Below are 14,707 nucleotides of genomic sequence, written 5' to 3' on the forward strand. Positions count from 1 at the left end.
CCCCCTGTGTAAATGTAGTTTTCATCTGTAGACATCAGGGCTTCCTGGAAGATGCCAGACTGAAATGGTTTGGATGTGAAAAGTGCCATTTGGTTATTATCCAGACGTAGCGAGCCATTATCTAAATTGTTCTTTTTTGGGGGTACAATGAATGCTGGAATCTTAGTAATTTCCTTTCCAAGCCCATTGAAGTGGACTAAGTTTTGGACTAAATACTGTTGCGAGCAGATTGGAGACCCAGCTAAAAGGAATTAAGAAGAGAGGTTGCTCTGGCTGTTCATCTCTGTAATGCGTGTATTTGAAATTTGGAAGTCTGCTGCTCCAGATTGGCTGCTTGTTTCCCAGGCACAGTCATTCTTAAGTCCCCTTTTAACTTGCTCTTCTCAGCAGGATTTCTTCTGCTTGCTAATTGCCAGCAGTGAAAAATCTACAGAGGCAAATTGATGAGGAAGAAAAGGTTTCTAAACCAAAGTGGCTAAAAGAATTCCAGCTATTGGGGGGCAAAAAGAAAGGCAAAAAGCTTTTAGCACTTTATTTTCTTTCTCTCTTCCTTTTTTTTTTTTTTTGTTACAATAAGGAAAAGATTTTTTCCTTCTAATTCTAATGACAATGATTTGGCCCCTTGGGACGTTTTTCTGCAGAGTCTCATAGTCCCAGCTCCATAAATAGGCAAGAGATCAATAGTTGAAAATAAATATGGGAACCACAAATTCTAGATTCGTGTTACAGATTATGTATTTGCTATTTTTTTTCAGCTCTGAATCATAGTATAGCTTGAGCAGAATAGCATACAGTCCCCATTGGTGTGTATCAGCAAGGACATATGTTTTACAGCTTCAAGTAAGTGCATTTCTTTTTCCCTCCTGATCATGCTAAATAGCAGATATCTGTAATATAGAGTGATAGATCTTAAAAAGTAATTGTACATAGGATATCATCTGCTGGGAGAATTTCTAACAGTTTCTGCAGTTATCTGTTCTTGGCCCAGTACTAGCCAATATCTGTATATACAAAGTGAAGTCATAGGCCAAATTGGTATTGTTCTGAATGAAAACAGCATTTGGCTGCACTGGGCTGGCCGGCTTTCTCTGGGTCACAGCATTAAAACAAAGTACTAAATTTTACAGAGAACTGTAGTTTCGCAGAGGTAAACTGATGAGACAGGTAGTTTTTACAGAATTGTGTAGGTCATCAAATTTTCCATATTTCCAAAGTGTTGTTATACGTATATGGATCAATATTTCTCTTGAAACAAGAATATAAGCCACACTTACTGAGAAGACTTGTAGCATCACAAGTTTAAACCAGGCTCCTTCTTTAAAATTGTAAGATAGGATTCCTGGATGGAAACTCAGGAGAATATGGCGTAAAAGTAGGTATTTACTATTCTACTGTATGCAACATTCATGAGAGCATTATCAATTGTTGGGTCAAGTTTCATTGTATTCTTAAAATGAGTTCAAGAAAGAACTGCAGGTATGATTTGAAGTTAAAAATACCTACTTTTCAGCAGGAAAGTAAAGAAATACTAGGAAGCATACTCTTCTAGTACGCCCTCAAGAAGAAGGTTTTTGATGATTTTTCAATTAGCATGCTAACTCACAAGAAATTCTAAGGACGGAAAGTTGAATCTAGTTTCAGATGAAAAATAAGATATGTTTATAATATAGGATGTAATTAATTACTGAAATAACTCTATCAGGGATGTTTCAGTTGAAGTCTTCAAGTGAACTTTTAGGGACGTCTTGGCTAAACTAGAAATGGTAGATTCTTTGCAAGGCTCATGGGAAGTCAGTTTCTAACATTCAGAACTTTCTGTGCTTTTCTCAGCAAAGTTGTGAAGCTTTTTCCATACATTGTCCCTATTCTAGGCTCAAACATTTTTCCACAACTGTGTAACATAGGATGATCGCTTCCTTTTCCGCAAGATGAAAAAGCTGAGTTGCTTTAATGCTTGTACTAGAAGGAGAATGAGGTCTGGATTTTTTTTTTTTTTTCTTTGCTGGATTCCTTTTGTTCTTCCACACTCATTTTGAACTGCTTGTATCGTTCCAGACAAGACACAGATGCTAGGGGTTTAATACAGGTCTTATTAGCGCTGTGTGTACATTCTTCAGTGTTAAATTCTCCTTTTTTGTATATCCAAAGAATTCATTAGACCTTTAGCAGTGGCAAGCTTATATACTGATGCGCTTATAGTTGATGACTCTTAAATCCTGTTTTGTCAGAAAGGGTCTTTTGTCATAGCTCGAATGTTTTCTTCGCATATATCTTGCACTGAATTTTTCTGTATTAAAGTTTACTTATTGGCATCCAGGCAATCTGATCATTCTTGAATGGTTCTTTTAATTGCTTATTACCCTTAAAAACTTTTGTAGATGTGGCAGAGTTGCTGGTAATTATATTGTAATCTGAGTTACTGATGAAAATACAGAAGAGCATTTGTCAAAATATGGACCTCATAAGGGTCTGTTGATGGTTCTCTATCAGGAAATTTCAGTTTGGTTTGACTTGTAATCCATTTTATTGCATGATCTGTTCATTCCATTTACAAGTTTTCTTTAGTTAAGTAAAATGACCTGGAAAGTGGAAAATAACAGAGGTGGCCTTATCAATCAAACCTCCAATCTTCAAAAAAAACCACCCCAAAACCAACAACAAAAACCCCCAGGTTTGCTAGAAAGGATTTGAGCTCAGAGTACTGTGTGAAAAGCCTTTAATTAGCTTTATGAAGTTTACTCCTCTTAGAGGCTTAAATAGATAGTCCCATTAAATAGTGCTATCCAGGATTCATCAGGACCATCACTTACTGGTTCCCTGGGGCAATTATCTTATCCTATTCTTTCTTGGTACCAAAAGGGATGGGTGTTATTCCCACTCACTGCAGAATCACACTGGAAGGTGAACATTTCAGAAATATTTCAAGCCATAGAATATTTCTGCCCTCACTGAGAGACTGAAACGCTCTCCTGGCCAGGACAATTCCCAGAAAGGAAGCTGAAGAGCCTGGTGATCGCCTGACACACGCCTTGTGATGGAAGCAGCTATGCTAAAGAACGCTTCCTACAGAACCAGCCATTCCTGTCGTCTCTCTGTAGTTCAGAAAGCAGAAGATGTCAGAAAGGTACAAATATCTGAGGGGAAAAAAAAAGAGGTTAAATGGCCACTGTGTCCTAGGAGGTCACTCGGTGGACTTTTTCTCCAGAGGCCGCCAGAGCCTGGTGGAGTTCAGGTCAAATGAAATACCAGGTGTGAGGGCACAAAGTGGCCTTGCTGAGCTGCCTCCTCTCCTTTAGGGAAATACGTGGTCTCTTAAAGGAGCTGTACGGGAAAAGCACTGGCTGCTCTCCCTGCACCCCCTACAACCTACAAAAGTGCCAGCAGAGCTGAACGGGTGTGCAAGGAAATCATACCGTAACTTACTTTTCTCTGAGCCAAGGGGAAAAGTGTGGAAGGTGGATGTGACCCATTCCCTAGGCTCTCCTGCTGTGACTGAGACTGTTAATTTGCCAATTCAATCAAAATGCTGAGAGGGAACTCAGACTATCTCAAATAAGAAAAGGGGATGCTGGTAATTTCTCCAAGATCTCAGTGTGAGAATTCCAAAATTAAATTTAAAATGCAACATACGTTCCATCATCCGATGCTGGTAATTTCTCCAAGATCTCAGTGTGAGTATTCCAATTTAATTTAAAATGCAACATACGTTCCATCATCCAAACGTACTAGACTATTTTAATGCCAAGTAAGTTTTAATTCTTGTTCGTGTAGGTTTCCAAAGTGAAGACAAAGAAAAGCCATAGTAAGAGGTGAGAAGCATTCTTGCTGTATGTTCAGAAATGAACTAGAAATAACACCTAAGTAAGGGAATTATTTATAGAAAGCAGAATTTGAAGAGAAATGCCAAGAGATGTCAAAACTGATTGAAACATGCAGCCTTGACAGCTCTGAAATTCATAGGCTGACTGCCTGCCAGAATTTGTGCACAAAGCTTTATTTTCTTCAACCACTAGTTTTGGCTATCAGTATGGTATAAATGGGTGAAGGGAAACGAGAAACTAGGAAACATTTGTTAGTTCTACTTCCCTCCCCCAGTCTTGTGCAATGTATACTATTAACCACTCCGATGCAGTTGAAATGATAGAACTACTGAGGCTCACTGAAATACCACTCTCTTCATTTAGTGCAAAAAAGCAGTTTAAAATAGATTTCAAAAAGATTAAATTAGACAAGCTTCCTACGCAAAGCCGATTCTTGATTATGATGCTGAATAATGATTACATTCTGATCATTTTAACACTTCTCCCAACAAACAAAATTATACAGAGAAGAAGCACCAGGTGGGAATGATATACAACGAGCTCTATTCTCCTGTCAGGGTGCATAAGTACTATGTCTTTGCACTGAAATCTTTGAAGTTACACTATTATAAAAAATGTATAATAAAAAGAGAATGAGATACAGTAGTTTTTTCATTATAGCCATAGATTAATCATAGTTCTGTAACAGTGGCCACACAACTTCATTGTAGCTGAGGCATATTATATAAGCAAGCCTTGCAACACCAGTGAAAATATAAATATTATTATACTGTATTATTATGTCTTTACCCTATTATTCTCCTTTCACAAAAAGGCAAACTGAACTGTACAATAGTTAACTGACCTATTTAAAACTGCACAGTATCTTCAGAGGTACATCTGAAACTAGATCTTGGATCATCTAACCCTGATGTCTGCATAAAGACCAATAAAATGACTTTCTGTTCTACAAAACGAAAAATAAATAGGCTTTGCACAATGACATCTTATGTAGATCCATATAAAAGCTTTGTCAGATGTAACACTGTAGGGATTCTCTCTTATTCAGGACCCATTATAATCCAAATCATCCCAGAGACTTATATGAAAGCAAGATACATGCCCTGTTCTTGTTGTCCTGTAAACTTTAGAGGAAAACTATCTTAAATAAAAATAGCAATTACGATTATTTTACAGATTTAATTTACATGTAAAGCTCTTATACAATAAAATAAACACATAAGTATGTTAGGAAGCATTAATCTCATTTCATTACTATACATTTCAAACCAGTATTTTCAAAGAATATCAGTTACCTATTCATAACCACTTCTTAGAGTGGAAAAGTACATTCTTATAATAAAAGCAAATTTAGGAGTAATACATTAAAATTGCAAAAGAGATTTGGTGCAAAGAGAAGATAAACACTTCAATATTTCAATAATCATCAGAAATACCTTTCCAGTTTCAAGATGTAGATATGTAATCAATTTTATCCTTCTTTAATTATGTTTCATAGCATAACCTTCTGCTGACAGACTACTCAAGGCTTATGTCAACCAGAATAATAGGTTGCACATGTTATTGATTTAACTATCACTTCTAGGAACTGATCTTATGGTTTTATTAGACTGTTTTTAACAGTTCCTTTCGGACAAGCTAATTCTACAGATCTAAACAAATATAGATCATGTTCTCTCGAGATGTGCAATCGTTATACCTTCCTTTTAACCATCTGTGATAATCAATTAAAATTACGGAGCATTCAAGCAGATGTTCAGCTGCATTATGTTGGATGCATTAAAGACAGAAAGATGTAAGTTAAGAAAGAGTGTGTATATGAGACAGGTTTACGCAGAGTCATTGTATCTGAGAAGTGATCCCTCAAAGCCTATCTGTAGACTTTATGACTATCATAATCATAAGGGGTTTGTTTCCCCATTTCGCTTTCAATATATGCCCAGGAATTAAGGAACTCTACCAGGTTCTTAAGGGTAGGAACACCATCAGACCTTCCATAAAATAACATCCTCTTAAATTTGGTTGAAACTGTCTTAGTTACTGTTTAAAAGTCCTTTCTCTTATATTCAAATCCTAATTCAGTGCTCAATAAATTAGAAATAGTGAGACTTTTCTTTCAGTGTTGATGTGCACCTGCATTTTCTCTCTTCCCTGTGCTTTTAACCTTTCCCAGCCAGGTGCTTCTGAATAGGCATTTAGATTTCTACATTGTGGATTTGTGATCCTTACCTCTAGGATCATGTGTGCATATTTACATCCTACACCATTTGCTATGTGCCCACAACATCCTTCTGCTATACATAGGTGGTCACCAACATCTAAGGGGTAGTACTTAGTAAATAAATTTTGCTCCACTGCGGTGAACAGAAGGCTGCTAAATTACGTGAGCTGAAGCTGTCGTTTACACTGAAAGCTTGAAGCCTCAGCCTGCAGTACAGGCCTGTTCAGAACACTAAACCTCTGGAAAGTTTCGGTAGTCCTTCAAGCTCAGTTATGCAAATGGTCAGATTTATATCTGTATTTACATGCTAAAAGATGCAAACGCCTGGCTGGTTCTGTTGGGCACCGACAGCCTCGCATACAAGAGACCAAGAATCTGAAGCAATGGAATCAGGCTTTTAAAAACTCTCCTTCCCTGAATTTAGCAGTTTTTCTTCCAGAAGGCTCAGCTTACCTGTTTTTCTCATTTGAAACTTCTGGGGGATTTTTGACAGGTGAGGAAAAGGTGAATATTTTTCTTTTCATTTCCATGTTTCCTATGTTTAATTTTCTTCATTGTCTTTTTTTTCCTTAATAGTTGAATAATTAATGGAGTTTCTGCCTCCTAACTTTGTAGTACAAACTGGTGAATCATCACAGATCTTTCAGTGTTACCTTTAGGGAAACAGGGAACTACCTTCAAAAATCTCCTATTATAGGTAAGTAATTTGATTTCTCTTCCCCATAAATCATTCTTTTTTAGAATATAAAATTAAAGAGATTTCTTGACATTTACCTACCCTTACCTAGAAACAAAACAAAACTGAACGACACTTCTTTTATGTTTGCTGTACTAAAACTTTGCATGTCTTTTCAAAGTTAGATGTGTACGAGCTTTACCTTAGTTTAAACTAAAAATAATAAAAATAAGATAAAGAAAATACAAAGCTTTCCTGTGAAGCACTCTGGGACTGAGTTTCCTTCTTTGCACTTAGGCTGAGATGCTGATGAAATGTCAAGTAGATGATATCTGCCTCATCTGCTGAATATAAAGCTCTTGACAATCGGAATCTTCTCATGCGATAGTGGGTAGGCTTGGTTTGAACCATACTTTCCATAAAGTTCAGAAAGAGCTGAACTTACTTTACTTCTGGAACTCGAAAGGAATCGCATGGAAATACTTGAATTGCCTTCCAACTTACTATTGCAACATATCGGTGAAGTCAGGCTCACCGAAATTATTGATGAAACTCCACTGACGTAAAAACACCTTTACAACTTTACATTGCATTATTTGTTCTTACTTTATACTTACTGCTGTTCCTGGTTTACAGTAGTATTAGTTGAGGTTAACAGTAGTCAAATCATAGCAGAATTTTTCTTGATTTTCTACCTTGTTAGCTGCAGCAGAGTAACTACAAATGTGTTGGGAATAGATGCATATAGCTCGCAGATTTGCCCAATATGCTTCCATCTTCTAACTCATTCTGTTGTATTTCTGCATAACATTATTCAAATCCACCGGTGTCATTACATAGGCACCTAATAGTAAAGATTGTATTCGACCCACTGTAACATCCTATCGCTTATAAGCATCTTAAAGTTCATTAGAGTATTTTACTGTTTGATCCTCGTAGCAGACTTTGAGGTACGTTAATTGATTCAGAAGAATGAAAACCTACGTGTATGTATGTACTCTCTTTAGTTATCAGACCTACTGTGCACATATCATATATAGTTACCCTTATATAATTTTTTTCAACTCAGTTGCTTTATCAAAACTCACTTGCTTTTCATTATAGTCAAACACAGGCAGCCTTTCTGATGTTTTGGCTCCCCTTTTTTAAAAAGTGAGTGTTTTGAAAATACCATTCCATATGGTATTGCAAGCTTTCTAAATAGGTCAATTTTCATAGGTATTTTGTTAAAAAGAAATCAAAACTAATACTGAACTCAGAGCACCAAAACAGGTCCATGTACTTGACAACCGAAAGGATAGCAAAGATCTGTGAAATGTATCAATGGTAGTAATTGCTATTTAAATTATTTTGCTTCTTGCTAGTGAGTGGAATTGTCTCCTACGACTGTAAAAACGTTATGATAACTAGACAATGTAGAAGTTGTTCTAAGAATGTGCTCTTTTCTTTTTCTCTAGCTATTTGATGGGTATAATGCATTTTGAAGAACAGGCAGAACATTTTGTGTATACAATTATGCTTACTTTAATAACATGTACTGCTATTTTAGGCCTGTTCAGTACAAAATCAGACTTGTAAAATGTAGAATTTTTTTAAACTCAGTAATAGACAAGCTACAGCTTGCAGAATCAATGCATTGCTGTGAAGAAAACTGAGAGGGATGAAAAATTGGAGGGCAAGACTGGTGAAAGCAAAAGCGAGATGGTCAGGTAGAGATGTGCCCTTGGAATATTTTAATTACCGAGTGTGTGCTAGTACATAGAGCATCAACAGGGTGTAAAAATAAAACGGTTATTCATAGCTACTCATTTCTGTTGTGCTGCTTTTTCTAATTAAGAGATTTTTTTAATTAGCTTTGTAGGTTTTGCATGATTTGTAGTGACCATACAATGTCCATACAATGCTTCTTTCAGGATATCTGGGTCACTATTTTATACTTACAGACTTTTATCGATCTTTTGTCAACATTCACGGTAAAGTTTCCCAGAACATCTTCTATGTAAGTACCAGTTTCTAAATTTGAGAGTTCCATGGATCCCAAGCACAGCTGGAACATAAGGAGAAACAAAAATCTGAAATTCTTCAAATCACAGTACGCTTTATTGAGAATGAAATTCATCTTATATACCAACCTTTAGGACTCTTTAGCACAAGCTATTTTATTCTGCTTCAGAGATTTGGAACAAAACCGTACTTCGCACCACTTTTTGTTAAGAACACTGTAAGCATAAGTAATATTAAAACTGAATATGTGGTTAGAGTTGAGAATAAATGAGGTCTGCGCAAGAATTGAGACTGGTATTTAAAACTTATGTTTGGTGTCGGGTAGAGTGGTAAGTTAGTGCCTTCCTGCTTGCTTCTGTTCTTTTTAGGTACTCGTTAAGTCAAAGATGAACCTCACTAGGTATACAGTAAACAAAATCTAATTTTTTTTTACTTCAGTAAAGCATGTGCATAATATTGTATTTCATTTTAAAGAGTATGTCTTAGATTCTGTTTTTGCTGGGTTCTAGAAAAAGTTACAAAATAAAGGAATAAGCTGTTGAAGAAATAACTGGATATTCATAGTTTTAGAAAATGATACTGCACGAGTTCATTGAAATACAATTGAAAGATATATTGAAGACTGCAAGAACTGACTGGGTTCTAAACACACATAGTTACCTGGGGTGCAGTTACAATTCACTACTAGAGCTGTATCTTTCACTCACAGCAAGAAGGCAGTGTAGTTGTGTGTTTCTACAAAGCTTTAAACTACCTTCTTTGGAGTGAAAAAACTTACACTATCGAGAAAACTTGCAGCAATCCTAAGACACTTAGTGTGAGGGTTGTCTTGTAAGTTCCTGAATACACTGTATGTGATCGATATTTGAATTATATTCCTTTGAGAAGTCAATAATTTCATTTTACTGAGTCTCATTGCATTTTTATGTTACTTTCTGCCCTCCTAGCACACAGTATTGCTACTGGGTTGATTCTGAACTTTCTGTATCTTTCAGTTACTGGTAAATCTGGCAAATCCGTCTTCCTTTTGTTAAATAAAAACTTGCAGTTACAGCAATCTATGATTAATCCCATTGGTGATGTTTAGCTTTTGTAAGTCTCTGAAAACTGGGGGATTTTTATGGAAAATAAAAAAATCTTTCTCCCTATTTTTATTTCAACTAAATCTATTTTATTTTGCCAACCGAGAGATGATGGCAGCCCATTTAAAATGTCAGATCCTTAGCTTCACTGTTTGAGCGAACTGGGTTAAAACTGCCCTAAATCTCGCCTGAGAGAAGGACCTCTGTGGGCCCACAAACCTGATGCAGAAGAAACCTGAAGAAAAGGAACATGGACGGCGAATTGCCGTTACTTTTACTCTGTATCCTAGATTGGCCCTTTGGTACACTCTGAATTAGATGTGCTAATTAGAGGCGCTGAGCAACACTCAGGTCACGTAGGAGACTAGAAAAACCAGACGGCGGTTTACCTTGGCCCGGGTCTCCCGTTCCCGGATTAGGTGAGGCTCTCATTCGGCATAGCTGCAAACGCGGGGTTTGCTTACTCTCTGTCTTCCGCTAGGCCCGGCTGCGCCTCAGGCATGGCCGCTGGAGGGCCCATGGGGGCCCAGGTGAGCTGCTTTTCCTTCAGCCTGCCACTGCCACTGGCGTGACGTGGCTCTGTGGTGAGGGGACGGCGGTAGCGCGGGTCCCGCCGGGTGGGACGCCGAGCATTTCACCTTTATTTCTGTTGTCCGAAAACGTTAGCTCGTTGCAGGCCACCCTGTGCTTTCCGAACGGTTCTCCCGATTTCAAATGAACCGGTGACCGAACAAAAGCGGGTCCTAATTACCTAGGTCCCAGTTTTTTTTTTTTCTCTGATAGAGTTTAATGGGTATGAAGTGTTACTATTGATTTCCATGGGAACAGGAAAGGGCTCATGTTATCCGATGCATACCGAAAATCCTATGACAGTTACTGGAAGGCAAAAAGACACACTAACTCTCCTTTAAATTGCAGGATGAAAATTGTGTATTAGAACAATTATGCCTCAGGGTGAACGTGTAAGTAGAATGATACCGAAACTCTGCTTCTTTTCAAAATATACAAGTCTATGACAGCTTGGTATTGAAAAGCTAGCGATTCGCATACGTAAAAAATAGAAGCTGAGCAAAAATGTCAAGGTGCGACAGAGGGCAAACCTAAATTACTTCCAATAAGGAAAAAAAATTGTTTGTTTTCAAAAGAATAATTGCTGAGTCTCTTTCTAGGAATATATTTATATCATTAAAATATCATTTATGTATTAGATATAATTGTAAGTTAGATGGAATAATTTTTTAAAAGGTGCAAGTATATAAAGAAGCCTCCCACTCTGCACATTTACCACGCACAGAAACAGCCTATAGTACGGAGAGCAGGAGTTAACGGTCAGTTTTCTTGCTGGAAGAAAATCACCATGGAGTCCCATGGGGACGTATTCATCAGTGATCTGAAAAAGAGAATGAGCAGTGAAGTGACACAGTTTGCTAAGTTATTCAGGGTAATGAAGGCAAGGGTAATGACAAAAAAGATGCAGAAGGCACTCTCAGGGACCGGGTGGTAAAATAGCAGATCAAGATCCATGATGATCTATGTAGCGTGGTAAACGTAGGAAGAAAAATAATTGCAATTTAATGTACATAATGGTAAGTAGTGAATTAACTCTTACACTGATAATCTTGTTACTGAGTATTGTAAGAAAGAGTTTTACAAAATTCAGCTTTATTTTCCTCTGTGGTCAAAACCCCCAGATATTTTTAGAAAATAAGAGAATAAAGCAGAGAGCGTTTTGAGCCATTATACACATAGCTGCCACGTCACCTCGGTTTGAACACAAGGTGCAGATCCACTCTATCCTCTCCAAACAGTACAGTAAAATATGATGCTATAGGGATAGCACAGTAAAACTCGGTAAGATACGAAGAAACGTGACCAAGATAAGGAGAGGTCGGGACAGATTTTGAGCAAATATTTGAGAAAATTCAGCCATGAAAAATGGGGCAAAGGAGGTGGGAATAAAGTATGTAAACAATGAAGTGCCTGCGCTCCTACGCTCATCCAGGGATATCTATAAATGACCAGTCAAAACCACACTGGTTTACAGACCACACTAAACTAGCTTGCTTTTTAGTTTATGCCAATATTGCTATACTAATGAAATGTATGTGCCCGCGTACTATACTGTTGAAATTCTCTTTCTTTTCATGAGAGAAAATAACCTTTTTATTTGCACAGACGTCATCCTTAGATACACTTGCATAGTTTCTAGTGAAGTTCCTGGATGTCCTCCAGATTCTAGGGAGATGATAAACAACTGGGCACTGAACTGAGTAACAGAGGTATTTATATGAATCCATAAGTCGTGAGTAAATAGCTTAGCACCCCTTCAGGCCTCAAATCTTGCATCTCGGTAAGTCAATTATATATAATAGTTACATTTACTACCTCGACTGTGATCCAATTTACAAATGAACTATACCACTCTGTCACATCCATTTATTTCCTATTTAATTCCTTTCTTTCTGGCATTTTCAAACCGTTCTATTCTTTTATTATAGTTTAATCTAGGACAAATTGAAGAGGAAATGAGACTAAATTACAAAAATATTTTTTTTACTTCATCTTAATTTTTAAGCATCTTTTAACTTTTTTTTTTCCACTAGTTTACTAATAACCACCTGTTACATTTTGTGGAAAACGTGTTTTAAAACAACATGGAATGTGTGCAAGCCTTGGAAATATATGGGTTTATGACTGCTCTCAGGCTTACAGTCAGAGTACTCTTTATCTCCAGTCAAAGAAACATTTAATTATGAAGGGCCAAGGTTTATTTTCAGGACTGGTTGAAATGGTGCTGATTTAGAAATGCACAGTACTGCTTTGATTTTCTTCAAGCTTGGCTTGGGGAATCTCTGAAGTAAGTGTGGTAAAAAACTCACCTAGAAGGATGTGCTTAGCTTGTTTGGGCAGTGATTGCTTTTGAAAATCTATCTTTGTGTCCATGCCAGTATTTTGTTTTGCAAGAAGGAAGGTTTTGTTTAATGTATTATGCTTATCTCTCATTCAGTTCAGAGTATATTTTTTTTTTGCTTTGACAACACATTTTGATTGCACGGGATAATTTCTAAAGGGACACCATGCTTCATACTTATGGTGACCCTTAGGTAATGTGATGGTTTTCCTAAACCATTGTACCCGTCTATTGCAAGATGGACTGTTAGAGTTAGTATTATACTTTGTGAATGGATGGTTATGCTTCATACGGTGGTGATCTGGCCAGAAATTCTGCTCTGCTCCAGCAGAAAATCAGATCTGGAGGAGTTCAGTGTTCTCTGATCTTTTCCACATATGAAAGGAGTATTTAAAAGTATAATGTCTTCCATGGTCTTATTTCATCAATTTGAGGGAAAAATAATAACAGCATTAAATGAATTCCTATGCAGAAAATTGCCTAAGGGCTCAGGCCCCACATGGTTTGAATTTCAATATAAAATGAGAAATAGCTGCTTTGCACCTATCACAGCAATTTTTCCCTTCAGCCTTTCAATTCTGCCTCTGCATGTTGTGTAGTTTCAAATGTACTGATATCCTGAGCATGAAAACAAGCTCTTCTGGATATTTTGAATCCAAATTTTTATGAACACTCTTCTGAAGTTACCTATTTACACACCAGCCTTTTTCCAGCTTTGTGTTCAAGTCAGCCACTCTGAATTGAACAAGTGGGGAAACTGGTGTTTCTTCATATTAAATCTATTAATATTGCTTTTATTCAGCTACATTGCCTGCTTAAATATACATTTATTAGCATGAAACCTTACAATGAGTAAGGTATTAATTGGCTGAGCGGTAGGGGGAGGGACAATTTTGTAGATTTAGCTCATAACTTACATGTTTATGAAACCCCAAAAGTATCAGTGTGTAAAAACTACTGATGCTTGAGTCACTATTAATTGATAAACCCAGTTAACCAAATCTGACTATTTCTTTAAAAAATCAAGTAATTTGAATAAAGCCTGCCACCTAGATTCAGCACAGTCACCTTTAATTTGGTGTTGAATTCACTAGCGGATTCTGCAACATCTTAAAATCAGCTTGGGAATGCTAGAAACGTTTTCCACTCTCAATGAAAAACTTCTAAACCAGCCACATTAGATGTTCTAGCAAGCCTGGTTTGAGCTGCAGGTCCTTAATGGTTTTGGTTTTCCTTGAATAAGTTAAAAAAAGTCCAAATAGGGAGAATTTAATCTACTTCATTCTGATAAACCACTGCATTGTGAACCTTTGCTTTATTTATCAGGATTTGCTACCCCTTTAGCTCACATTTAATTCTCCAGCTTCCTTTTTAATCGTTTGTAGTTTGAATCCTACTTAGTATGAAATAATTGTGTGTTATGCCAAAAAGCGCTTTGAAGCACTCTCCCAATCACATATAATTTCCCATGTATTTTTTTAAAGCTTCTGCATATTCAAACCAGCTGTTTCCAACTCAATATGATATTTAGCAATACAAGCTTTATTAAATATTCCAATTAATTCCATGCTCGCTGCTAGAAGGATCCTGGATTTATTTTTCTTTTAAGTCTTCCTTCAGAAACAGACTTCATGCTCTTCTGCCTCTACAGATAAGACTAGGCCACGTTGTTCAAATCCGGTAGCAAATGTTCAAGACCAAGGACATATGTAAAATACAACACAACAGTTCCCTCTCCTGTAAGCACATGAGCAGCTACAACTACTACAGCTTGGATAGATTCCAAACAGCTGCCCTTACGCAGCAGAACTGACATAACAATAGACAAAAATAACCTCTGTACAGTGCCAGAACTTGAACTATGGAAGCATCGCACATGAGGTGAAATGGTACTACTGCCTTATCTTTGATTCCAAAATGGCGCGCTCTTTTAAATAAGGTACAGATTAAAATGTGACATTCAAAGCATAAGGGCCAAAGAATTTCACCAGA

General features: G+C 37.0%; 1 long non-coding RNA gene across 1 annotated transcript in view; it reads left to right on the forward strand.

The window, feature by feature from the left end:
• LOC128152372 (uncharacterized) overlaps positions 1-9,419 on the forward strand; it is a 28,335-nt gene extending 18,916 nt beyond the window's left edge. Inside the window, exons 2-4 of the long non-coding RNA XR_008238640.1 lie at positions 756-840; positions 6,619-6,739; positions 7,016-9,419. This is a non-coding gene — a long non-coding RNA (uncharacterized LOC128152372). The remainder of the gene's footprint in view (positions 1-755; positions 841-6,618; positions 6,740-7,015) is intronic.
• The last annotated feature ends 5,288 nt before the right edge of the window (positions 9,420-14,707 follow it).

Source organism: Harpia harpyja, chromosome 2 (assembly GCF_026419915.1).
Source record: "Harpia harpyja isolate bHarHar1 chromosome 2, bHarHar1 primary haplotype, whole genome shotgun sequence".
Classification (NCBI taxonomy): Eukaryota; Metazoa; Chordata; class Aves; order Accipitriformes; family Accipitridae; genus Harpia; species Harpia harpyja.